Source organism: Pelodiscus sinensis, chromosome 12 (genome assembly GCF_052426305.1).
Source record: "Pelodiscus sinensis isolate ZL-2025 chromosome 12, ASM5242630v1, whole genome shotgun sequence".
Taxonomy (NCBI): domain Eukaryota; kingdom Metazoa; phylum Chordata; order Testudines; family Trionychidae; genus Pelodiscus; species Pelodiscus sinensis.
Window position 1 is genome coordinate 24,509,285 of NC_143063.1, and position 25,469 is coordinate 24,534,753.

A 25,469-nucleotide genomic window follows, 5' to 3' on the forward strand; every position below is an offset into this window, starting at 1 on the left:
ATTTGCCACTGGCTTCTCAATTTGTCTGTATAAATTCCCTATAAGGTGGGAAAAGAGTGAGAGGTTACATGGTATAAGAACATAAGTAACCCTATACAGCTCTGAATATCTTTTGCACCTCAGTTTAGAACTTGCCTCCACAGTACCTTTGTTTACGCTTCTGAGCTTTAGCGTGCTGGAATGCTGCTGACGCTCTTTGGTTTCAAGATTGGTACAGAGGGCTGCTCTCTTGCTGGATTTTGGCACAGAGGTTTTATGGAGGGATTTTCTGAAAAGGTTAATGTTGGCTTAACTCAAACTCCCATTGATTTCAAATGGGGCTGAATTAAAGAAACAGCACCCTCGAAAACTAGCTTATTTGCTAATCAAGAGGTTAGTAAGCCTAGGAACTTCTGCCTTGGCCTTCAGCCTTTAGCTTCTTGATGGTCGTTGATTTGGCCATCTCCCCAGAGTTGTTTACCTTCATCTTTCCTTGAGTCTGCATTTTCTTACACATGGAGCATCTAGGCCAAAGGCCTTCATATACTACCTTCTACAGAGTTGTGTGCCTCGGCCTGGCTAAAGGATCACTTCTAGTAATTTTGCCATTTGCCCCCTATTCATGGCAATAATATAAATGGGTTGAGCAGGTGCAAATACTACCTCAACAAGCTTTTGTGGCCTAAACATGAAGCTTGTTAAGCCTTGATCTTTCTAGGTGGGAACTGATTGTGCAATAAACAGTAGCCAAGCTTTGACTAGTCTGTGTGGTTTTTGTACATAGGTATTAGGGCATGGCTAGGCCATATGTATGCAAACTAGAGACACAATAGCACTCTTAATCACTGTTCTCTAGAGCTGCAAGTAAAGTTTCTACCTGGCCAGGGTAGATATCCCTTACCTTGAGCCCCAAACCTCTCTTGGGCAAGATTCAGTACTTAAATTTGATAGGATAGTCTCTGACTAAGGATGTTAAATAGCGGTTAATTCATTAGTCAAGTAGTCGATGGAATTTCCATCGACTACTTGACTAGTCCATAGGCACTTCTGCATTCCTCCTTTGAAAATGTACAAGAGCCCCAGTGGGATGTGGAAACCGTGCAGTTCAGGGCCAGCAGGAAGTCCCAGCGGGGGCTCTTGTGCATTTTAAAGCCACAGCACTCTCATGGAACCCGGGGTCAGTGGGGGACTGAGTCACTCCACTGACCCCTGGCTCCATGCTGCGCTGTATGCTGCGCGGAGCTTGGGATCAGCTGGGGAGTTCCCAGCTGACCCCGAGCTCCATGGAGCTGCCCCTTTGAAATGTCGCCTTCGGGTTTCAAAGGCAGCGCCGCACAGCTGATCCCTGGCTCAGCTGTGGTGCTGCTGCTTTGAAGTACCCCTTCTTCCCTCCCTCCCTAATATAAATGGGTTGAGCAGGTGCAAATACTATCTGATAGAGGCAGCAAAGGCGGGGAGGGGAGTGGGGAGAGAGTCGACTAGTCCTTAACATTCTTATCTCTGACCTGATGAAAGTATATGCTGAAGACCCACAGACTATGGGAAGCTTGCAGAAGTATCCTACAGAGCTGGGAATCCAAGGCAGAGACAGATGAAGTGACTGTCCAAGATTGCAAGTGAGTTCTGTTCCAGGTTGGGAATTGAGCTTAGATCTGATTCCTATTCCAGAAAGTCTGTGCTTCAGTTCCCTGCCTGCATTTCCTTATGTCGTAGGGGTGTTGTGACAATACATTAAGGATTATGAGGCTCCACTAGGATGGTAGTGGGGGCCATATGAGAGTGTCCTACTGCTCATCCAAAGGATAAGCAGTTCCTGTATAGGAAACTGCATGGAGGACCTGTCAGTAAGTCACTTCCTTCTACTGAAATTGGATTTCATTTCAGTGAGTAGATTGTAGATAAGTGAAAATGGTGCAGTAGATTCAATTTTTCAAGGTGAAAATGAGTGAATACTAATTGGTAAAACTTAAAGACCTGCAAAAATTCATGCTCAGCTGCAGTACTACAAGGTGGATCTTAAAACCTCTGCAACATAGTTGAGACAAAACTCATTTACATTTAAGAATAATCTTTGTATACCCAGCCCTTGATAAACGATTAGTTGTGCAGCTTAGTATTCAAATATTTTATTAGAGTATAAAGAATGTGCTGAATTTCAGAACTCATTTTTTAAAAAGTTAATCCAATCAGAGTCTGTAATAAATTATAACAGTGCAAATTGGAATTCTACCTCACTTTTTATGGTACCCATAAAACACTGCAGGTGTAAGTAAATGATTCTGCTAAAAGTCAAGTGTACTTAATAAAATACTGCTAGCTGGCCTTGAGTTCACAGCCAGCTTTGTAGGTGATACTGGCTTTCAACAATTTTTTGTCTGCAAAATTTCTTGGCATGAATCTACTTAACTTTCCTGCAGGACTATTGTAGTGCTTCACTTAGATGTAAACTTTGGTGTCTCAATAAATATGTGGTTCTATTTGTCTCCTATCCTTGTGGGCTACTCCGTCAATTGCAGGCTTGGTAAATAGTTGTTGCATTAACTATTTCTGAAATAAGGTTTTAATTTTTGCAATACTAAGAATCTCATTATTTTTGTCAACACAGCTAAATATAATTTTAATTTGGTTTTAATAGGTAACTTTGAAATTAATGCAATGATTACTGGTTTTGTTTCTTACTCTATATAAGAGAAATGGGCATCGTCTGTCCATGCATTAGTCCATTTGTTCAAGAACTCCTCCGAAAGGGTAAGCAGTAGGCCCACCAGACTTGGTCTGCAGTTTCCTCTATCATAACTTAAAGTAAGGTCTGGGTTTGATTTTGATTGATTTTTCTAGGACAATGGGACCTGTCTGGAATTTGATTTTCTCAAAAATGAAAAGGGAGGCAGCTGGCAGGGGTCAGTTATACTTGAGTGAGTACAGGGAAGCAGCAAGAGGCCAGTGATGGGGACTGGAGGAGAGAGAACCCCATTGGCCAGCAGGGGGCAGGGGTGGAGAAAGGGACAGCTACGTACTAAATATTTCAGAGTTACTCTTTGTGTCTGTCTGTCCCCATCAGATGGGGGATATACACCCCCCCCCCCAGCTGCAGCAGCCATGAACAGGTGCTTTGCCCCAAACTGCTATACTGAGGGGGCTGGGGTTGTCCTTCCTTTCTGGGGCAGCCTGCATACTGAACCCTCAAACCCCAGTCCCACCCTACAACAATTATTTAAATGAAGAAACAGCTTGAGGTAAGGATCCAAGCAATACTGCGTAAATCTCCTAGTGTCCTAATACAGTTGTCAGTGAAAGAAATCCTATTTTGAGATGCAAAATGTAAATGAGCATTTTTGCTTTTCGTCGGTCTCTGTATCAGATGTTCAGCATACATTCCCTTACCCTTTGAAATCCTATTAGTATGGAAGGGCTAATAAAAAATTGCCGCCTCAATTTGTGTGTCCGGGCTAACGTGTGTTTCAACAGAGTTTGTTCTCAATCCAATTGTTTCTCTCCCACCCCTCTTTGATTACTTGCTTTGTTTCAAATAGACACTGTAATTCCACATTACGCAGGGTTTTCCCTAATTTATAATATTGGGTCGATGGCTATAATGCCTTTAATGGATATATAATGTATGTATCCAAAACTGTCTCTTTTCTGCAGTGGATAGGGGCTGATTCTGCTTCACCATACTTGAAGCCAAGAAAGAAAAGATGCTGCTGCAATGAGTACTGTTCCTCAAAGGCTCCCCTTAGAGGGAGCTGATATGAATTGATGTGGTGATAACTTCCAAGCCAGGTAACTAACCATTACAAGGAATTTAGCTATTTGGGAGAGTTCAGGGACTTACACTAAACCAAGGAAAGAACTGCTATCTTTACTGTGTTTAAGACATATTACTGGATGCCTCATTTGCCCAGAAAAATGAAACAAGCACTTTTAATTTCATCCTCTGCCTCCCAGTTTAGAAGTTATCACTCAGTCACAGTTGTGTTCTGAAGGGGCAAATACCTCAAAAAGGAGGTGCCTTTGGTAAGATCTGTATACCGATCTTGCCGAAAAAGCAGTTTTAGTGCAAAAATAAAACGTCTAGACTACTTGTTTTTGTGCAAAAATGGATTGGCAGAAAATTGACTCATGCAAATGAGTTCCTCATTAGCATTGTTTTTGCTGAGAACTCATAGTGTAGACATAGCCTTACTTTGGCTCAAGCATCAGGCCTGTGCTTCAGGCTCTTTCTCCTACATAAATAACAAAAAAAATCTCTTGAATGACTGGAGTCAAGCAGTGTTACTGGGTGTTCTCTTCAAATATGTGACTCTTACCTCAGTGAGTATGCAAAACCAGTCAGGAATCCAAATGTATGACAGTAGCATCTGTCAGAGCCCTGCCGGGCTAAGTACTCCAGATAGCAGAGGTAGTCTCCATCCCTGATTAAAGAGCTTGTCATATAAGGCACCAGGCTTGTCAGCTACTTCGTGTGGAACCTGCACCAGCTGAAGTCCATTACACTGACTTGATACACTAAGTCTGGGTCTCTATACTTGGTGAAGGGATGGGCACCAAGCTGCTTGTAGAATCAAGGCTTCAGGATATTTTTTGCTGTGGTTATTTGGTATGCACAGTGTCTCTTCATTGAACAGAGAATGTAGTCATGCTGGGATTTCCACGAGGGTATAAGGGTCACACTGAAAAAATGTAGCACATCTACCTTTTCTTCATGCTCACACATCCTGAACCACAACCATTATTACATGATGAATTATATTAATTTCTCTAGCCTGACAGCAGTTGGATCTATATTCTTGTGTTTTGTAAGTCCTTTCTTCCCAAAGGATCCCTCGCTAGTACGGCTGCTCACAACTAACCATTGATATTTACTTGTCTTCATCTAGGCCAATAAAAATGACATGTAAAATATCTTCTGTCTGGAACAACCCTAGCTGTGGGCCTAAGGCTTATGAACAGCTTTTTGGAGCAAATCAATAGTGCTGGAGCGTCTGTTTTAAAACCCAGTAAATGATTAACAAGGTAAGTTAAGAGAAATCAATAACTGGGTATATATCACTTCACAGTTGAGGCAATTAAAAAAATTCACTTAGCTTTTTCTTATAACAAAGAACAGATGGCAGGCAAAGAGAAATTGATCTTGGTTTTGTTATACCCTATAGCTGAACACCCACCTCCTTTTTCATAAAACATTCATGGACTGTCTTGACGGCCGAAGTGAGAGCTGATAGTGTGGAAATGAGTATTAAATAACAGCAAAAATCCTATTTCAGGAGAAAATGGGCAAGATTCATGACCTTTGCCAGCTTATACCATCTGAGGATCAAGTCCCAAATGTCTCTTAAATGGGAAAAAAATATTGTCTAGGAGAAGAGCAGCATTATTTGTCCTAGCCCAGGGTTTACCCCGGTGTTGCTTTGTGACCTTGAGGACAGTACTTCAGAGGTGTCAGTAATAAGACCTAGGTGGTGGTATTAATTTGTATGGGCATTCAGGAGTAGAGGCTTTGGCAAAGAAATCCACAGCATAGTAAGGAAACTTTTCTCTTACGTGTTGCTCTCATTTCTGTTTAGCAGCAGCGGCGGCGGCATGCCTATAGCTACTTTCATCTGCAGGTGTCAGACGGTGATGTTAATTTGCACTTTCATATACTGCCTTTCATCTGAAGATCTCAAAGTACAATTATAGATGTCTTAGAGGTAGGTGAATATTATTTCCATTTCACAAATGGGGATCAGGGCATGGAACAGTTACATGACTTGCCCAAGGTGAATGAGCAAACCCATGGTGAAGCCTGGGCTAAAACTAAAGAATGCTGACTCTCTTCTGCTCTAAATTACTAGACAATATTTTCTCCCTTGGATCTCATCAGATTGCATTGGCTATGGCATTCAAGGCCCCAAATTGCAGATAGTGATTTGCCACTAATAGAATAAGGGCATCACCTCAAAGATTTTGTGGCGATTGCAGGTCTTCTGACCCCCGCCCGCTCTTATGCCTCCTGACAGAAAGCCTTTTTTGACAAATCCTTTCTCAACAGATCCCCCTCTAAACTGCTGGTTTTTGCTGACCAACTGCTGAGTCGGCAAAACGCGGTGGCCATTTTTATGCAAATTAGGCGCAGGATATTTAAATCCCTGCCTCATTTGCAATGTTGACCTGCCTAATCTGCATCCCTCTGCTGACAGAGGGATGCAGTCTAGACATACCCCTAGTGTTAACATCACAAACACACAATTTCACACAGTCATAAATCAAAATTGTGACATTGAAGACAGGCAGTTGTCCAGTTACATTTAGGAGAAAAGTTTAAAACTAAGTTAATTTTAAATGGCAGTGTCTTTGGAACTGGTCAGTAGAGGAGGGTGGGGAAGTGCAGAGAAGATGAAAGGGAAGGCAAACAAATAAAACCTGTTTCTAAACTTAAGACAAACAAAATATTGTTGTTTTAAGGCTGATCCCCCTGATTTTATTGATGAATAAAGTACCTTCCTATGACTTTGGCTTGAAATGAGCAGTTAAAATTGTTGTACATAGTTAATGTGGGGTTTCTATCAGAGCCTGATTAGCACATATTTGTACTCTTTTATTAGCATGGGCAAGATTTTAAAAAATGACTAGTGATGTTGGGTGCTTAACTTAGGATACTTTAAAAGGGTCCTGGTATTTAGAAAGTGTTGTACATCAGCCCTCTGACATTTAATATAGACCCCCCAGCTATAGAAGACCCTACCTCAGTGGTTGCTTGTGAAGATTCTGGTCTCCTCGTGACTTTGTAACAACTTTTTACTCAAGACCCATTTTCAGAAAAGAGCACCATGGACTTGGCATTGCAGGTGTTGACATTACAGGTGTTCTGCACTTTTTAAAATCAAATCCATAGTCCCCTGTTTTCTTGGAGTTTCTCAACTCATTTCTGTGCTATTCAGAGATGTGCCCAGTTTTATTGGGAGCTTTCTGTGATTACAGAGATGTGATTTTTTTCCCCCCAGGTACGTTGAACAGTCCCCAGAGAAGTGCTCACACCTTTGAAAAGTAACCCATAAGTGAACATTTTATGTAAAAAAATTCAAATGAGTCCAAATTGACCATTCATTATCAGAGGTAAATAGGTCAATGGAGGGATGATAAGAGTTACTATAGAGAACTTTCTGGGTGTCTGGCTGAGTCTTGTCCACATGCTCAGGGTTTAGCTGATCGCCATATTTGGGGTTGGGAAGGAATTTTCCTCCAGGGTAGATTGGCAGAGGCCCTGGAGGTTTTTCGCCTTCCTCTGTAGCACGGGGTATAGGTCACAGCTAGAGGATTCTCTGTATCTTGGGGTCTTCAAAGTATTTGAAGGCTTCAATATCTGAGATATAGGTGAGAGGATTATTCTAGGAGGGAGTGGGTGAGATTCTGTGGCCTGCACTGTGCAGGGGGTCAGACTAGATGATCATAATGGTCCCTTCTGACCTTAAAGTCTATGAATGTTGTTTTTAATATGAATTAAGTTGACATCCCTATGATGGTTTTTTGGGTATTCTTTGTAAGTGTCCTAACCATTTCTGTGACATTATATTCCATATTGTTTATGAAAATAAGCTTGTGATATGGACATGACATAACTGAGAGATACTTCATGAAAGACAGCTCATGTAAGATATTATTGGAAAGGTTATGATTTATTAATTATCCCGTTTGTACCTTGGAGGCTATGCACTGCTAACACTTCAGGTACAACAATAGGCAAGACAGACAGGGCTGAATCCATTAGTGAGGACAGTAGATTAAGTAAAGGCTTGGCCTTCTTGTGGATGCTCCATGCTGTATCTGACTTGTGGATGCTGAGATACTACAGAGTCACGTGACCTGGACACCTGATAGTAACCTGCATCTTGGACTGTTGAAATGTTCCATGGAGAAGCGGGGAAATAAGACAGAGGACTCTGCCTTATGGAAATTCTATGTAAGGTGGGAGGAAAACATTCTTGACGTTCAGTTTGCTTCACTTCTGCCTCTTCCACCTGAGGCCACACCCCCTTCAAGAGCCAAGCCCCATCCTCAGGGGCAGTGCTCTAGATTCTGCTGTCCCCACAAGCCACCCCCCACTGCAGGGGTAGGTCTCCAGAGTGACTCCCACCTCTCCCCTGCCCTGGAGCAGCGGGAGGGCAGGTGGCACACGGCCCCAGTCTCCCTGACCCTGAAGCATAAGCATGGCTGAAGCCTGGGGTCAGCCCGGAAGCCATACTGAAGCAGGGAGGAAGTGTGAGCATGGCCATGCCTGGCAGTGGTTTTTAAGGTGAGCTTATTGGGTCTCTTCTGAAGATGACTGTAAGGACCATTGTTGCTCACTGTGGGTTTGTTTGTCCCTCTTTGCAATGAGCCTGCTGGAAGCTCCCCTGCTGATTTAAAAGGGAGTAAAATTAGGCCCTAGAAAATTCTACAAAAATATTTTGTTCCAGTGCCTTTTGAGAACAGTTAGTGGCTGGGAGTTGCCCTTGAAGCAATGCTCCTCTGACTTCAGCGTTCTCTTTTTATTAAAAACCTTCCCAGGAAGGGCAACTGTTTTCCCCATTTCTGATGTTATAATAAAAGGCTAAAGTTTCAGCTGGTGCTGAAGATAAAATGTGATTTAAAGATGTTTGTACTGACCCGGTTCATGACAAAGAATTAGATTAAACTGAGTGAACAATTTCATGTTTGATGCTACCTAGCTGACTGACTTAAGGTTTTACTTTTTTATTAAAAATAAAAGTGAGCTATAGAAAGTTTGTAATTCTCATGGTTTAGGGTTTTTTAATAAGTGTCAGAGCTAATATGTGACATAAATTAACCACTGCTCCAAACCTTGAGTGAACAAAGTCTAGGGGGAATGGAGAAAAGAAATGTAATTAAAATTAATATACATGGCTTTAGATTGATATATATCATTTTAGCTCCCCTCCTAACATCATAATCTCAGCATGTTTTATATTACAGGCACTTAGGCTAGAGAGCTCACCCATCATTAGAAATATGTAGGGCTTGAGCCTGTCAGATGGTGATTTGAGAGGTGAGGTTGCTCTGCGTCTTGCTTTGAATCTGGATGGGTTGAATATGAGTGATGCTGATACCTGTGGGGCATCTCAGTGCACAGTGCTGGATTAACTTTCTGAAAGATTGTGCGACTGAGTGCAGCCTTCCTCACTTTAGGCTCAGACAAAGAACTAGATTTTTTTTTTTAATGTATTGAGTGATTTGGTCTGGTCATTCAAGCTAATTAGCTCTCTAGCACAGGGGTTTTCCCCTCCCACTTGAGGAGACAGATCCTCCCCTCCCCTTCATAATGGTACACGGCGGTATGGCTCACCCAGCTTAAACACTTTGTTAATGTTGTTTTCTGTCTTCAGCTTCTTAGCAGCTAAAATTAAGGAGCATGTGAATAACCACCTGGCTGCTGCAGACGACTACCCTGTGTTTCATGGTCCAGGGACTTCCGTTTGTGAGCCAGTGTGAAACCTTCATGTAATTCTGTGTGAACAACTGGAAAGTCTAAGCAGCTGTTACTGGCTTGAACTTGCCAACAGAAAATTAAAAGTTGAAAGGAATGAAAAAAAACCCCTGAGAGGTCAGATTATTTGAGAGTTCTCAGTTTTTCTCAGATCTTCCCTTCAACAGAGTATTTTACCACATACCCTTTTATTCAAATATTGCTCCATGTTTTTGTGCTTGAAAAATACCATTAGGCATCTTCGTCACAAGTATTACTAGCACATTCTCTAGTCCTGACAAAAATCACCCTTCTGCAGCTGTTTTTAAAAAAATACTGTTCTCTAATGTTGGGTGCACATGTAACCCACACACCTCTGCGTAGTATACTGTCCCATGTAATTGGAACATAGACCACTTAGAGAGAATGAGTTTGCTCTACAGCCTTAGGCGAGAGACATGTGGCTTTTAGCCAAAGTGGTAGAGGCTCATGCACTAAGCTGTACAGGTCCTGGGTTTTGTTCCGCCTGTCAGTGTTACATGCATATTTTTGGGAGAGCGGTATTAGTGCTTTCAGGCTTATGTATGGCTGGCAGGATGTCTTATTCTCGAGATGGACACAGGAATGGTTATTGTGCTAACTCGTACATCCCTAAAAAATAATAAATGGAGACGAAAGCTGTGCAAAGACCATGTCTCCCTCAATGTGGACTATGTTAATAGATTAATAAGGGTCTCAAAAGATGATAAACTCACCCCATGTTGCTCTGTAAAAACTGGATATTTACAGTATTTGTAACTCTTTGTTTCTAGAGTCTATTGATTTAAACAGACTATCTGGTAACTTAAGGCTCTTCTCCACAGACTGAAATGTATCTCTTCACAGCTCCATGATGCTTTGTACCTAGTTTGAATAGTTTAACCTTTCTTGTCATTTCAAAGCTGATGCTTTGCAGTTGATGTCTGTTATGTAACTGTGAACAATTACCTCTTTTCATTGGTAAGTGGAAGCAGGACATGTTCATTACAGGATGCAGATTTGAAAATGAAACAAGCTATTTTAAAAGGAAGGTTTTACTCTACTGTTTCTGGATGTGCGTGAAGGCCACAGGGCTGGAGTTTGTTCTCCTTTGCATGTGATTAATATTCAAGATCAGCCAGACGTCATTTAGACTTGGTTGTTCTATGCCAGGCCCATCTTGAGATGACCTCAAGCATGAAATTTTGATTTGATCTTCTTCAGAGTTCGAGGGGGTTCAGATCTACTCTTTCAATTTCAGTCTATCTCTAGTCAATCCTTCCTCCTATGTGTTTACTCAGCAGTGCATATTCTACTGTCGGCAGAGATAGAGGACATAATACATTTTCACAGTTCACCTGAATTCATGGCATGCTTATGGACAGAGGATGTTAACATGAAAACATGGCAGACTGTGATCTCTGAGAGACCATAGCAGTGGCTGTATAAATCTTTCTGATTATTTTTTTAAAGCTGTTTTATGATTTTTATGTTGGTTTACAAACTTGTGTTCATGCATCATTGTGTTTCATGACTTTGACAGCAGCAGCTTTTTTTACTGTATTCAAAGTTACTGAAATTGAGAACAAAAAGTAGTCCTGTAGCACCTTACAAAAATGTATAGTATTGTGAGCTTCGGAGGGTAAAATGCACTTCAACAGATGAAGAGCTGGAGTGGAAATGACAGAACAAGATTTTTAACAGAGGGAAGAAAAAAAAAAAAAAGGTACCTGTCAATTGTAGGGCTGGTGCTAATGAGGCTAGATGAGTGAGCTGAAAGTGACCCTTTCTTAGCTTTTGATGTAAAAATGCATTTGTTAGAAATGGATTTATAATGCGACATCCAGTTAATGTCTTTGTTCAAGCCCCAGGAGAAAAGTATCGAATTTGTAGCTGAATACCAATTCTGCACTAATTCTCTGTAGTTAGCTGGTGAAATTCCTTTGTAGAAGAATGGCTACTTTTAAATACATGATTGAGTGACAAGGCAGGTTCAAATGTTCCCCTACAAGTATATGTGCGTTTTGTGTTCATTTATCCTTTGTTGCAGAGACGATCCATTTTGGCCAATATACATGGCATAGGGGCATTACTGGCACTTGATGGCATATATCATATTAGAGGAAGTGCAGTTGTATGAGCCCCTGATGTGGCTTATGTGGTTAGGTCCTGTGATGGTGTCACTTGTATAGCTATGAACAGAATTGGCAGTGGGGTTTGTTGCAGGGATAGGTTTGTGGGTGAGTGTCTGAGGTGTGGTGTGTGGCTGCTGGAAAGTTATTAGATTCAGGTTAGGGGGTTGTCTGTAGGCCAGTACTAGCTTATCTCCCAAGGCCTGTGAAAATGAGGGGTAGTTTTCCAGTATAGGTTGTAGATTGTCAATGATATGCTAGAGGGATTTAATCTGGGGCTGTAGGTAATGACCTGTGGTGTTCTGTTGTTTTCCTTGTTAGGTCTGTCTTGAAGTAGTAGATTTCATAAATCCATAAATAAAGCACCTTCATACCGTTCCAACAAGACAACTGAATGGAAAATGCCCCACTGTTTCCTATAAATGCCTGTGGGTTTTTTTTGTAGTTACTGCATGCTATAAAATGATAGCTTATTTCTATTGTAAATCAAAGGATAACTGCCACTAAATTCTGTGGGAGAATACACATTCCAGACATTATATAATACAAGCAGTCCCCGGGTTACATGGATCCGACTTGCATCGGATCCCTACTTATAAACGGGGTGAGGCAGCCCTGCACTAGCTGCTTCCCCCCAGCAGACTAGGGAGACGCGAAGCTAGTGCCCCCTCCCCCCAGCAGACCAGGGAGACGCGGAGCGGCTTTTCTCAGCAGACACCTCAGCTTGAGAATAAAGGACTGAGGGAAGTGATTGAGAACAGCCCTCCCCATGACATCACCCCTGCATGCCCCTCAAACCCCACCCCCTGCGTCATGTCCGGCAGGTGGCGGGTCGGGCTCTGTGCGCCGCATAGTGCCTACACAGCGCCGCTCAGAGTGAGGGGCAACGGTGGGCGAACACGATGGCCCACTGGGAAATTCCCGGTATCCCGCTGGGCCAGTCTGCCCCTGCACTTCAGCCTTCAAAGGATAGACAACAGTGTAGTCTGGGGCACTTGAACATATCCATCCCCTGCAATAAGTTCATGTTGTACAAAATGCACAATTCTGTAATGCTCATGATTGCAAAGAAAACCTTTCAGAGGTACCCTAAGCTCTGTCATGCCCTCAGAATATTTCTGGATATGAGCAGTCCCCTTGCATTTATCTTAGGTATTAATCTGTAAGGGTAATGTTTCCATGTTAGGGAGCTGTTTATTATACTGTTGGCTGTATCTTCCTTCACAGGACCAAAATGTATTGAGACTGGAAAGACTGTCAGTCTGAATAGTTTGCAGTCAGACTTTCAGGCAGAATCCTCCACTGTTTGAACTGCTGTATTTGGCTACAGTGTTCTGCATTTTATATCCACATCTGGCAAACTTAAATTCTTTGTTGGAGGCAGTTTATGTAAAGGTTGATTCTGAACTGAGGGGAGTGGTTGTATCCCATACTAATATGCTTCTGTGAGAATCCAGAGACTATCTCATCTGCTTTCTGTGCAAAAGTGACACCACTTATTTATGTCACTAACCACATGTGATCAGGGCTGGCTCTAGGCACCAGCAAATCAAGCACGTGCTTGGGGTAGCACATTTCCAGGGGTGGCATTTCCAGGTAAGCGGCTGCCCCCAGCAATGCCTGGCCCCGCCCCGCTAATTTTAAAAGGCCATGGGAGATGCCACTATGCGCTGCGCAGTGCTGGCACCATGCGTGCCCAGAGACTGCTGGCTGCCCTCTGCCTCCTGCTGCTGCTCAGCTCCGCTGCCTACTTTGGGTCAGCCCTGCCTGCAGGGGGATGGACCCAGTGCAGGAAGCACAGTCTCCCCTCCAGCCAGGGCCATGGCAGCTGCAAGGGGGCTGGGCACCCGCCGGGGCCCCTGGGCACGGCCATGCGGACCACGCTGGACGAGGCCCTGCAGGCACTGGAGAAACTGCAGGTACTGGTGGAGCAGCCGGGCCTGGGGCTGAGGAATAATGCCCCCTGCTTGCCCCAGTTCCTGCCCCAGACATGCCAGCACCTGCTGCTGATCCGGGGCCAGCCCGGGCCCAGCCTGAGCCGCCTCTGGGAGGCCGGCTACTTCCCAGTCTGCATCAGCAACCTCCAGCACAAGGCCAAGCAGGCCACCAAGCTCTTCAAGGGAGACCCAGAGGGAATTTGTCAGGAGGGGTTGGCCTCCAGGTACTGGCCCCCAGGGATGTGGGTCGGGAGTGAGGGACACTGGCAGGGCTGTGGGTCAGGGAGTGAGGGGCACCGGCCGCTGGGATGAGGGCAGGGCTGGGCTGTCTGTAGGTCTGGAGTGAGGGGTGCTTGTCCAAAGAGAAGGGCTGGACAGGGCAGGGAAAAGGCTGTTGTGACCCAGCAGCGAGTGAAAGGGGAAGGAGAGTTTACTAGAAGTGCCTTTGCCTTTACGGAAAAAAAATAATTAAAATTATATTTTTATGATGAATTAATAACTTTATCTGAGCTAATAAGTCCTAAAACGTCTTCTCTAAAAGTATTATAATTTATAGCAAGAAATGATTTTTTGACTTCAAACACTGCTATAGCATTACGTGTTATTTTAACATTACTAGTATCAGTGGCTTCTGGTGAACACAGTTTCTCAAAACTAAAATTACTAAAAAATTATTTGAGGTCCACCATGTCTCAAAATCATTTGTCAGGACTCGCATTAATTTCAATTGAAAGTACTGTTGCAAGATTTTACTGAATTATTAAAAGGTTATACAAGTATAAAAACCAGAAAAATTCAGTTCATATAAATTCTTTTAATTTATGAGAAACTGGACGCACCAATGTTTTTCATTACAGTGTATAGTTGAACCCAAATTGTTTGTAATTGTGCTTTTTGTTAAAATTAAATGAGTACACTAATAGGAAATTGTAGTTAGTGAAATAAAACAAATTTTCTGTTTTCATTTTTTTTTAAATTTCAAACAGTCAAAACAAAAAACATTGCAAAGTACAAACGTGTAAAAGCCAACAAAAAAAGGGCGGAGGGGGCAGCAAAAAAATGTTTTGCTTGGGGTGGCAAAAAACCTAGCGCCGGTTCTGTATGTGATTATTATAGAATTTCCAGATTAGAGATGCTCACAGTGAAGTATGTTTCCTGGTAAATAATTCAATGAAATAACTATATGATGGTAGAGCATGATCTAGTATAGAGGTGGGCAATAACTTTTAGTCGGGGGCCACTTCAGACATTTTTGAAGTGGTCCCGGGCCGCACTGGAGGGGGAGCATGCGAAGTCTCCTACCACCCTGCCAAGAGCATGTGGCGCTTCTAAGCACAGCGCGCTCCTTGCAGGATGGAGGAAACTTTGTGCGCTTCCTGCCACCTCCAGCCCCTAATTGGCCTGGGGACGGAGGGGACGGGGGGGGGGGGGGGAGGAGGTAGCAGGGCCTCCGAGCCAGATCAACCTGCTTGGTGGGCCACATCCGGCCCCCAGAGGCCCTTTTACCCACCCCAATCTAGGATCCCCTCTCCAAGTAAAACTGAATTCTAATACAAATACCTGACAGATTTCCTGGCTCTGTACTGCTTTACCTGCCTTATCCTGGCTTTTGTGTCATTGCAGCAGAGTAAGCCAGTCCTACGTGAGAGGAGCCCACGCATGACATTTGGATTTGGTCTTCCTCTGAATTCAATAGAGCTCAGATCTGCTTTCAATTTGGTCCTATCCCTAGTTAGTTTGCCCTCCTATATTTGTACTCAGCAATGCATATTTTGTGGTAGACAGGGATAGAAGAGACATAATTCATCTTTGTGGTTCACCTGAATTCCTGGCATACTTATAGGCTGGAGGATGCTTACTGTTCTGAAAACCTCAGATACTATTGGGAGTGGTTTGTCCCATTAAGGTCAGAGGAGACAAACTGTCTACATGAATATAACCAGGGGTCGACAGATTATGGAAAACCCTACTCGCGAGACAAAAAAAGGGACTTACCACCCTCCCCCACAAAGTGTTTTTAATGGCATAAATTCCTGATAAGAATAAAAACAGTAATTGCTAATAAGTTATTAATAAATATCACATAGGTATAAACCGCTACCTTTTTTCTCTGCTGCCATGTCTCCTCCCCTTGCTCCATCAGCTCTCCTGATGCCTGCTGCCCCCCAACCTTCACCCTCTGCTGTCCTGACTCCTGCCCTTCTTTCTGCCCTCAGCCTTCCTGAGACCTGCCCCCCTCCGCCAGCCCTTCTCTCCACCCTGTGCCCGCTCCTCCAGTAGCCCCACTCTGATTGTGTGAGCTGCCCCTCCTCATCCCCACTCCTAACACCTCCCTCTACACACCTGCCCTGCCTCTCTTCTCTGGTGCTGGTCCCTCCCCTGCAGGTGCTGCCCTTCTGCTTCACCCCCAGAATCCCTTGGTACCTGCACCCTCCTGGTGCCTCCCCCTTCCCTCACTGCCCCTGCCCCTTTGCTCTCTTTTTCCCTGATACCCACCCCCTAACCACCCTCATGCCCCTGTGCCCTCACAGATGCCTTGCTCCATTCCCGCCTTCCTCATGCCCAACCCTTCTTTCAAGCCTTCTCCCAGCACCTCCCCACCCCCTCTAGCCCCCAGTGTCCTTACCCTCTCCTCTCCCAACATCACCCTATCCCCCCTCCCACTGACACCTTCCCTCCTGCCCTTTTCCTCATTGTCTGCACTTGGCCCCCTGGCATTTCTCTCCTTTACCCCTGTCCCTTGGTGCCTTCCCCTTTCTTCTTCTTCTTCTTCTCCTGAACTCCTCCCCTCAGCACAAGCCCCTTCCCCATATTTTTTCCCAGCCCCTTCCCCTCCCCAGGGGCCAGCTCTAGGTTTTTTGCTGCCCCAAGCAAAACATTCCCCCCCCCCCCGTTGTTGTCTTTTACACATGTTTGCATTTTGCAATGTTTTTTTTTGTTTTTCTTTTTTGTCCTGGCATTTTAGCCCTATAAATAACAAATAGCATTTTCACTTTTTTCCCATAAAGGCAAAGGCGCTTCAAGTGAACTTCCCCCTTTCACTTGCTGCTGGGTCACAGCAGCCTTTTCCCTGCCCTGTCCAGCCCCTCCCTCTGGGCAAGCACCCTTCACTCCTGACCCACAGGGGGAGCAGGGTGCAGGGACAGCACAGAGCCGGAGGGGTGCAGGGAACAGTGAGGGAATACGGGGGTGGCGCAGGGAACTGGAGGCACAGACCCAGAGGGATGCAGGGATCAGGGGTAGCAGGGTGTGGTGGAGGCACGGGGAATGGGAAGCGGGGAACGGGCGGGGCAGAGTGATCAGGGTCTAGGGACAGTGCAAGGAATGGGCAGCACAGAGCTCCGGGGGCAGAGATCGGGGGGAGCAGGGTGCAGGGTGTAAGGGCAGTACAGAGCCAAAGGGTCGCAGGGAAGAGGGAGAGCAGGGCGTCCAGGGTGCAGGAGAGGCGTGGGGAATGGGCAGCGCGGAGACAAAGGAGGACTGGGGCCATGGCAGGACTGGAGCCGCTGCGGCGGGCCCTGGCTGTGCTGCGCACCGCAGCCAGCGCCCAGGGACACACGGCCAGAGCCAAGCTGCCACAGCCCTTTAAAATCAGCGGGGCCAGGTCACGCCAGTGTCCTGGCGCCCCACCCCGCCTCCTTGAGCCGGAACTGCACTCAGGCAGCCTGGTGGGAAGAATCTCCACACTTCTCCCTTCCCAGCGGCACTGTGCTCCTCCGCCGGCTGCGGATCGGATGGGGCCGCGCTGCTCGTAGTGCGAGCTTCAGCCAGCCTGTCCACAGCCCACCGGGCCAGTCCGCCCCTGCACTCGCCAGCTGGAAAAATCTACTCCCCACCCTGTTCATCCATGGATCTCAAAGCACCTCACAAAGATGTGCACCGGTCTCGGAGTGTAGGGGAGTGTCCAGGCCCTGCACCCCCACCTGCAGCCGCGTGTGACTCTCAGCCAGCAGGTAGAACAGAAGGTCTATTGGTTCACAGGGACACAGCGTAGCCCAGATTTGCTGTTACAGGAACCCAGAGAAGTCAGTACAATCCAACTTGGGCATAGGGGGGCCCAGAGCCACAGCTCTAGGCCCCTACCCTGGTCCCCCAGGCCAGCTGGGTTCCTTTCTCCCTCAGCCAGCCAAAAACTAAAACTCACACTCCCAGCCCTCCAGGCTTCTCCTTTGTTCAGCTTCCTGGGCAAAGTGCCACCTGACCGAATCCTTCGCCTAGCTCAGGTATCAAGCTGGCCTGGGCCATTCTCTAGATGCTTCTCCTCAGGAGTCCTCACCCAGAGATCCCATCCTACGCCCTGCAGAGCAGCACAGGACAGTTGGAATCGTACACAGCACAGCAAAGCAACTGGTGAATACGAACATGGTGGCTACAAGAGGGGACAAAAATCCCACCACATCACAACCTATTACCTCAGTTTTCATATAGAGCAGCACCGAGAGGTCGAGTCACCAGGTTACGTGGTGAATCACTAGCTGGATTCTATTGCTAATTCTGCCAATCTCTTGTTCTAAGTAGTGCTGTCTAAAGGATGACAATTTTGTTTCATGACAACTTTTGAAGCTTCAAAATTTGTTTGTTCCTTATTTGAGCAAAACCACCTGGTTTTAAAACCAAAAAATTTATTTCAAAACAGCTGTTTTAGGATTCAACAGTTCCGGTTTCTGATTTAGGTGTTCTCTCTTTCTCGCTCTCTGTCTCACCCTTCCCCCAAGAAAACTCTAAATCTACATCTTTCAGACAAAAGCATCATCAAAATCATTACCTGTCTGCGAAACATCAATGCTTTGATGAAACAGCATTTTTTGTTGAAAAGAGACTAGACAGCTCTAGCTATAGGTTATGCTGCCCCCTTGTCTTTTCTTATTTCTTTTTTTCACTTCTTTCGGCACTCTTCTCCAGTTCTTTCATTTCCCTTCTCTTTACTCTGTCTTTCTGTGCAGCTTTTTTGGATTTCTCTGTTCTGTCAATTCTTGCCAGCTGCTCAACAGTCATGGCTGCAAGGGGACTGATATTTAATTGAAATCTGGTGGAAGCAGCTGTTATCAGGAGTGTGGGTATGTGATATGCAGGGGTTTGCAGTTAAAATTACTAATCAGATTGCTGCACTGAATGGAATGACGATGGGTCGCTTCACTTTCAGATGACCTTGTGGGAGTGGAGAAGATTCTGACTCTAAATGTTTGCCTCTTCTGCCATCTCCGCCTGCCTTTCATTGCTTCCATAAGAGGGGACACAACGCTATATGAAGTGTGTGCATGTAAAGAAGCATGGCGGAAGAGAACAGTCTTGTGCCATGCAAAACATCTCTTTAGCTTTCTTTTCTTGTCTGTCTTGTTCTCTACCCAGCTCTTAAATACAAGGTCCCTGCAGTGAGGAGGGGAATTATATTATCCCCATTTGACAGACAGGCTCTCCATAGTTTAGTGGATCTGGGGCTTAGAACACTAGGGCATGGTCAAATGCCTGACTTTTCAATGCCTTCAAAATCACTGGGCTCCATAAAGCCTGGGTTGGGGATGTAGGAGAGAAGGGTCCATAAAAGTCAGTACTCTGGGCAGGGAGCTGCTTAAGCTTGCCAGTAACATTAGTCAAGGAGAGGGGTTTCTCCAGCCTACCACTCTCAGAACTTGGTACCTCTGTCCAGGGTTGGTAAAGTTGTCTATCTTTGATTGTGAGCCACAGCTGGAAACTCCTCTCCTTCGGTCAGGTGACTTAGATGCCTGTGATGAGGTGTATGTCCCATGCTGGCCCACAAGATAAAGGCCACCATGACTTTTGTTTCGGTCTTCACCAACAAGTCTGATGATGAAGGAATGTCTAACATAGTGAATACTAATAGGAATGGGGTAGGTTTAGAAGATAAAATAAAAATTACTTAGAGAAGTTAGATGTCTGCAAGAATGCTAAAATACTCAAGGAGCTGATATAGATGATATCTGAGCCTTTAGCAATCATCTTTGAAAAATCATGGAAGATAGGAGAGATTCCAGAAGACTGGAAAAGGGCAAATATAGTGTCCATCTATAAAAAGGGAAATAAGAACAACCCAAGAAACTACAGACCAGTCAATTTAACTTCTGTGCCAGGAAAGATAATTGAGCAAGTAATTAAGGAATTCATCAGCAAACACCTGGAAGATAATAAGGTGATAGGTAACAGTCAGCATGGATTTGTAAAGAACAATGTCAAACCAATCTGATAGCTTTCTTTGATAGAATAACAAGTCTTGTGGATAAAGGAGAAGCAGTGGATGTGGTATACCTAGACTTTAGCGAGGCATTTGATACAGTCTCACATGATCTTCTGATCAATAAACTAGGCAAATGCAACTTAGATGGGGCTACTATAAGGTGGGTGCAGAACTGGCTGGAAAACTATTCTCAGAGAGTAGTTATTAACGGTTAACAATCCTGCTGGAAGGTCATAACAAGTGGGGTTCTGCAGGGGTCTGTTTTGGGACTGGTTCTGTTCAATATTTTCATCAACAATTTAGATATTGGCATAGAGAATACACTTATTAAGTTTGCAGATGATATCAAGCTGGGAGGGGTTGCAACTGTTTTGGAGGATAGGGTCATAATTCAAAATGATCTGGACAAACTGGAGAAATGGTCTGAGATAAATAGGATGAAGTTTAATAAGGACGAATGCAAAGTACTGCACTTAGGAAGAAACAATCAGTTTCACACATACAGAATGGGAAGTGACTGTCTAGGAAGGAGTACTGCAAAACGGACTTCTAGGGGTCATAGTAGACCACAAGCTAAATATGAGTCAATAATGGAACGCTGTTGCAAAAAAAGCAAACATGCTTCTGGGATGCATTAACAGGAGTGCTGTGAGCAAGACATAAGTCATTCTTCCGCTCTACTCTGATCTGATTAGGCCTCAATTGGAGTACTGTGTCCAGTTCTGGGCACTACATTTTAAGAACGATGTGGAGAAATTGGAGAAGGTCCGAGAAGAGCAACAAGAATGATTAAAGGTCTAGAGAACATGACCTACGGAGCGAGACTGAAAGAACTGGGCTTGTTTAGTTTGGAAAGGAGAAGACTGAGAGGGAACGTGATGATGGTTTTCAGGCATCTAAATGGGTGTTATAAGGAAGAGGGAGAAAAATTGTTCTCCTTGGCCTCTTGACAAGTTTCAATGAGCTTAAACTGCAGCAAGAGAGATTTGGTTGGACATTAGGAACAACTTCCTAACTGTCAGAGAGGTTAAACACTGGACTAATTTCCATAGGGACGTTGTGGAATCTCCATCGCTGGAGATAGTTAAGAGCAGGTTATATAGACATCTATTTGGAATGGTCTAGATGGTACTGGGTCCTGCCGTGAGGGCAGGGGACTGGACTTTGACTTCTCAAGGTCCCTTCCTGTTCTATGATTTTGTTGCCGGTGTTGTCAACAGCAGACAGAACATGCAAAATGCAATCATTGTCTCTGAGAAAGGTGAGTCCAAATGGTTTTTGCTAACCAGTACCATATCTGAAAGCGCAAGCCAAGCCAACGGGGAACCAGAACAACTCTCTGAACTGCACACCAATTACAAATTGACTTGTTTTCAAATTTGCTGCAAACTGTTAAATCATCCTAACATTAACAGGACGTTTATTGTGTGGAATGTAATAATTGTTCCAATTTCACCAGGTTATGGGACATACATTTAAAAATGTTTAAATTTGTATAGCAAAATATTTTTTCCATGTTTCACCCACCTTTAGTAAATAATAATCAATTGGAAATGCATTAATTTGAAATGTTTCCTAACTTCTGTTTATTTTTGGTCCAGCCTAACACTTGCATAGTAATTTATTACTGTATTTTAAGGCTTCATGAGTTTAAAGGTGCAGGCTGTTTTCTTTAAGAGAAAAAAATTAATTTGGTGCATTTGTTTAGGAAAAGAAACCCATAAAACTTTGCGGGGGGGGGGAGGGGGGGAGAAGGTAGATCAGATTTTGACTGTTCTTTTATGTCAATATATTATTATTCAGATAAACATAGGGAATACTTTAGTAAGAACGAGGGTATATCAGTCAAATAACTTTCACACTTGAAGATAAAATATACCACAAGTCAGATCTAGATGAAATGATACTATTTTTGGAGGCACAAATGTAATATGAACTAGCAGAAATCATAATTTTCTGGCAATGTTCTGCTTATTACTGAATTAGATTAGCTAACAGAATGGCTGATTCCTTTTCTGACATTCAGAAAAACAGATTTTAATAGAGAACTAATTACAACGAAGCATATCACTTCACTAAAGAGACAAGCCAAAGAGTTAGACCAGAACTGCAAACAGCAGGGAAACATTTTAATCAGCCAAAAGCAGCCTGCATAGTCTCCTTAAAGAAGGAGATATTTAATCGATGCATGTTGCTTTTGTTTATCAGTGCAAGTGAGCTATGATTTGGCTAATGAGATGGAGAACATCTTCAGAGTAGACTAGTGGACTATGAAGCAACTGTGATAACTAAGACAGCATGACAAGTTTCTTGAACTAGGCTGTAATCTAAATTTAAAAATGCAATTAATTAGAGTGATGAAATCATTAACAGGAGGTGGGCCACTTGGCTAGGAAAAGTGATGGTAAGTGGAGAAAATAAGTGTCAAAGCAGATGCGAAGGCAAAGCAAGGGGGGTGGAAATTAAGCAATCAGGCGTATGAAGAATTAGAATTAAAATTAAGGCCTTAATGTATTCAAAGGAGAAACATTTGCAGAAGGTCTGGCCTAGCTTTATACCAGAACTGTTTCTGCAATGCAATGTTCCCTGGCTCCATATGAACTAAAAACATAACATAAGCAGCCTAAAAGGGATGATTTTTCACTCTCCATAAAGTGGTGAAAAATACCTATGTATCCATTCAGACAGAGCGTATTTGGTTTATTTAACTTCCTCCCCTCCCATCTCCGTTATTTTTCCTAAGTGAGGCTGCACTTTTTTGAACAGCGTTCTAAGACGCTTTTTCTGTTAGATGAGGATAGATAGGGAAGCCTCTTCCTAGTGATTTAGTTATTAGGAGCTTTATGTATCCCTGAATTAATGTGATGCCTGATTTGCATTTCACGTTTACTGTGTGGGATAGTGAGCTAGTTAAAGATGGGGAAGTTTTCCATATTTTTTTTTGTTGAAACATGCCATAATACTTTATTAAATTTAAACTAGAAGATAAAATGTAATGTTAGACACTGGGCAGACAGACTTTATGTAGTATGTGGGTGTAAAATTTCTTTATTTTGTAAAGTGTGATTTTTGTAATGCACATTTGCCTGCAGAATATCAGTTCAGTGGGAACAAGAGCTCTGATTTGAAATAAAGAACTATCAGATCATAAATAAGTTTTTTCAGTAAGTATTTACCTTATAAAGTTTTGAAAAACTACATGTCTGAAACCTTTTCTTTAAACTTTGAAGGACTTGAATATATTTTCATACATAAATGACTTTCTTGGTGTGTAACATATTAAGAAAATGTTATTCTAGATTTCTCATTTTAGTAAAATTTAGCTGCTCGGAGTCTTGCACACTAAATATATGTGCAGAACAGAGAGTGGCCCATATCAACATTTAGGATCAGAACTCTAGGTCTATCCTTTGAATTAATACTTGCAGGACCAACCTACCAATGTACTCAGCTGAATCTGAATATCCTGAAATTCTGGGTAAATTCAGATTTTCTCTGCCAAAATTGAAAAGCAATTCAGACCAGTTTTGTTCTTCTCATTAAACAGCTAAGAAGTTTGATTCTGGAGTTTTGGTGCTATTCTTTTCCTAGCTTTCATTGGAAGGATGATGTGCTACTTATCAGTATATTGAGTAAGTTGTTACCACCTCCTATTAAAAAGGTCTAAAAAAAATCTGAAAAATGTAGCAGTGTTACAAGTAGACTGAGGGTGTGTCTAGACTACAGAATTTTGTCGACAAAAGTGGACTTTTGTCGACAAAACTATCCCTGCGTCTACACTACCGCTGAGTTCTGTCGACATAACGTCGACAGAACTCAGCAGTTTTGCTGACGCTGGTAAACCTCATTTTACAAGGCATAACGCCTTTTGTCGACAGAGTTCTGTCGACAGAAGATGTTGTTGCATCTAGGGTTGTGTCTAGACTATAGAAATGAATGTAGTCTAGACGCTCTTTGTCGACAGAAGCTTTGTCGACAGTATCTGTTGACAAAACTTCTGTCGACAAAAGCCTGTAGTCTAGACGTACCCTAAGGGTACGTCCACTCCACAGAACTTAGAACAGCACAGCCACACCAATGCAGCAGAATTACTGTAAGATCTCTCTGTACCCATGGGGGAGAATTCTCTTTTTGACATAGCTACCACCACTAATTGGGGGGTAGCTTATCAGTGGGAGAAGCTCTCCTGCTGACATAGCACTGTACACACTATCACTTATGCTAGTGGAATATTCACACGCCTGAGCAACTTAAGTTTTACTGACATAAGTGGTAGTGTAGACCTGGCCTAACTTATATCAGTTGTATCTTTTTCCGTGAGGATAGGCAAATAGACATCATTTTGCCATCTTATGTCCTTTAATGGTTTAGGTGTTGGGCTCCACAGCATTTGGAATTTATGCATATACATTAGGAAATAGATTTTAGAAAAAATGGACAAGGAACTTTAGGGGCAGCTCATGTAAGGTACTGAACACTGACCCAGCCCCCTCACACCACTACCGACTATAACTTGTGATACTGAGGCCATCTCCGGGTTTAGCCTCAGACTAAAGGGAACAGACTTGTTGTGGTGGAGACTAGATGTCCGTTTACCAGTATTTACTTTTTCTAAACTCTACGATTAAATGAACATGTTTGGTATTATAAAATACTTAAAGAAGCAGCTGGGGTTATTCAGAGTGAATTTAATACAAGGGCTGGTGAAGGATTGACAACCCTGACAAGTGAAACCCTCTGATTCACTTCACAGAACAGATTGAGCAGAGGATAATGACAAGGCCTTGCCTTTAACAATTCATGGTGCAAATTCACTCTCCTGCCTCATGCATTCAAAAGCCACATATAATTACATTCGCTCTGCGGCTGGGGTGAGTAAAACAGATGTCTCTTCTGTGATACAAGCTCTTTTTGGTGAAGATGAGATCTATCTATGTGTAAAATGTGATTGCACAAATACTTCATGTAGCTTGTTCTTGAACTGTCAGCAGTAGCACTTAAAGCAGCTGGGTACTATAGCAACAGTCAAAAGAGGTTGTTTTAAATTTGCTATTCCACAGTGGGAGAACCTTCATATCTTTTTGCATTTCCCTTATTAAGGGAAACACACCTGTGTACCATTGCAACACATAACCAAATCAAATCTCTCATAAATCAGGTGACTAGGAAATATAGCATGTTCCTCTGTTGCAAATCACTTGCCTCAAATTCTTTGCTACAATGCTTTCTTGGTACAAGTGTTTGGTTTCCTGTAAGCTCTGTCAGTCATTTTATGGAGACTGTCCTATGCATTAGTATTTATTTGCCTGCTCGCCCTCCCTCCTGGACTATACATGGTAATTATTTTAATTAATTAAATTAATTCAGTCTCCAAAGTAAAGGGACAGCAATAGAAAAGAAAGTGCAGCTTGAAAACACAGGCTCATATCCAGTAAACTTGCTCATGTATGCATACAACTCATTTCAATTAAGGGGAGAGAAGAAGAAAGTGTGGCAGCATACAGCACAGTTGCCATGTACCTGCAAATGTACTTTTCCTGAAAGAAATACTGATGTAAATGCAAAAGGGAATTTCCAATCATGTGATGGCACTGCATATTCTTCAGAATAAACAAGAAAGGAATGCAAATAAACAAAGTAGGCTGGGTAAACAGCAACTACTTTATAGATCTGCATTCAGGATTCTTCATGGGACAGAGTCTGGCTGTCCGAACCCACACATGGCAATTAGGGTGCTAGCTGTGATTTTGAGATACTTTCTGCCT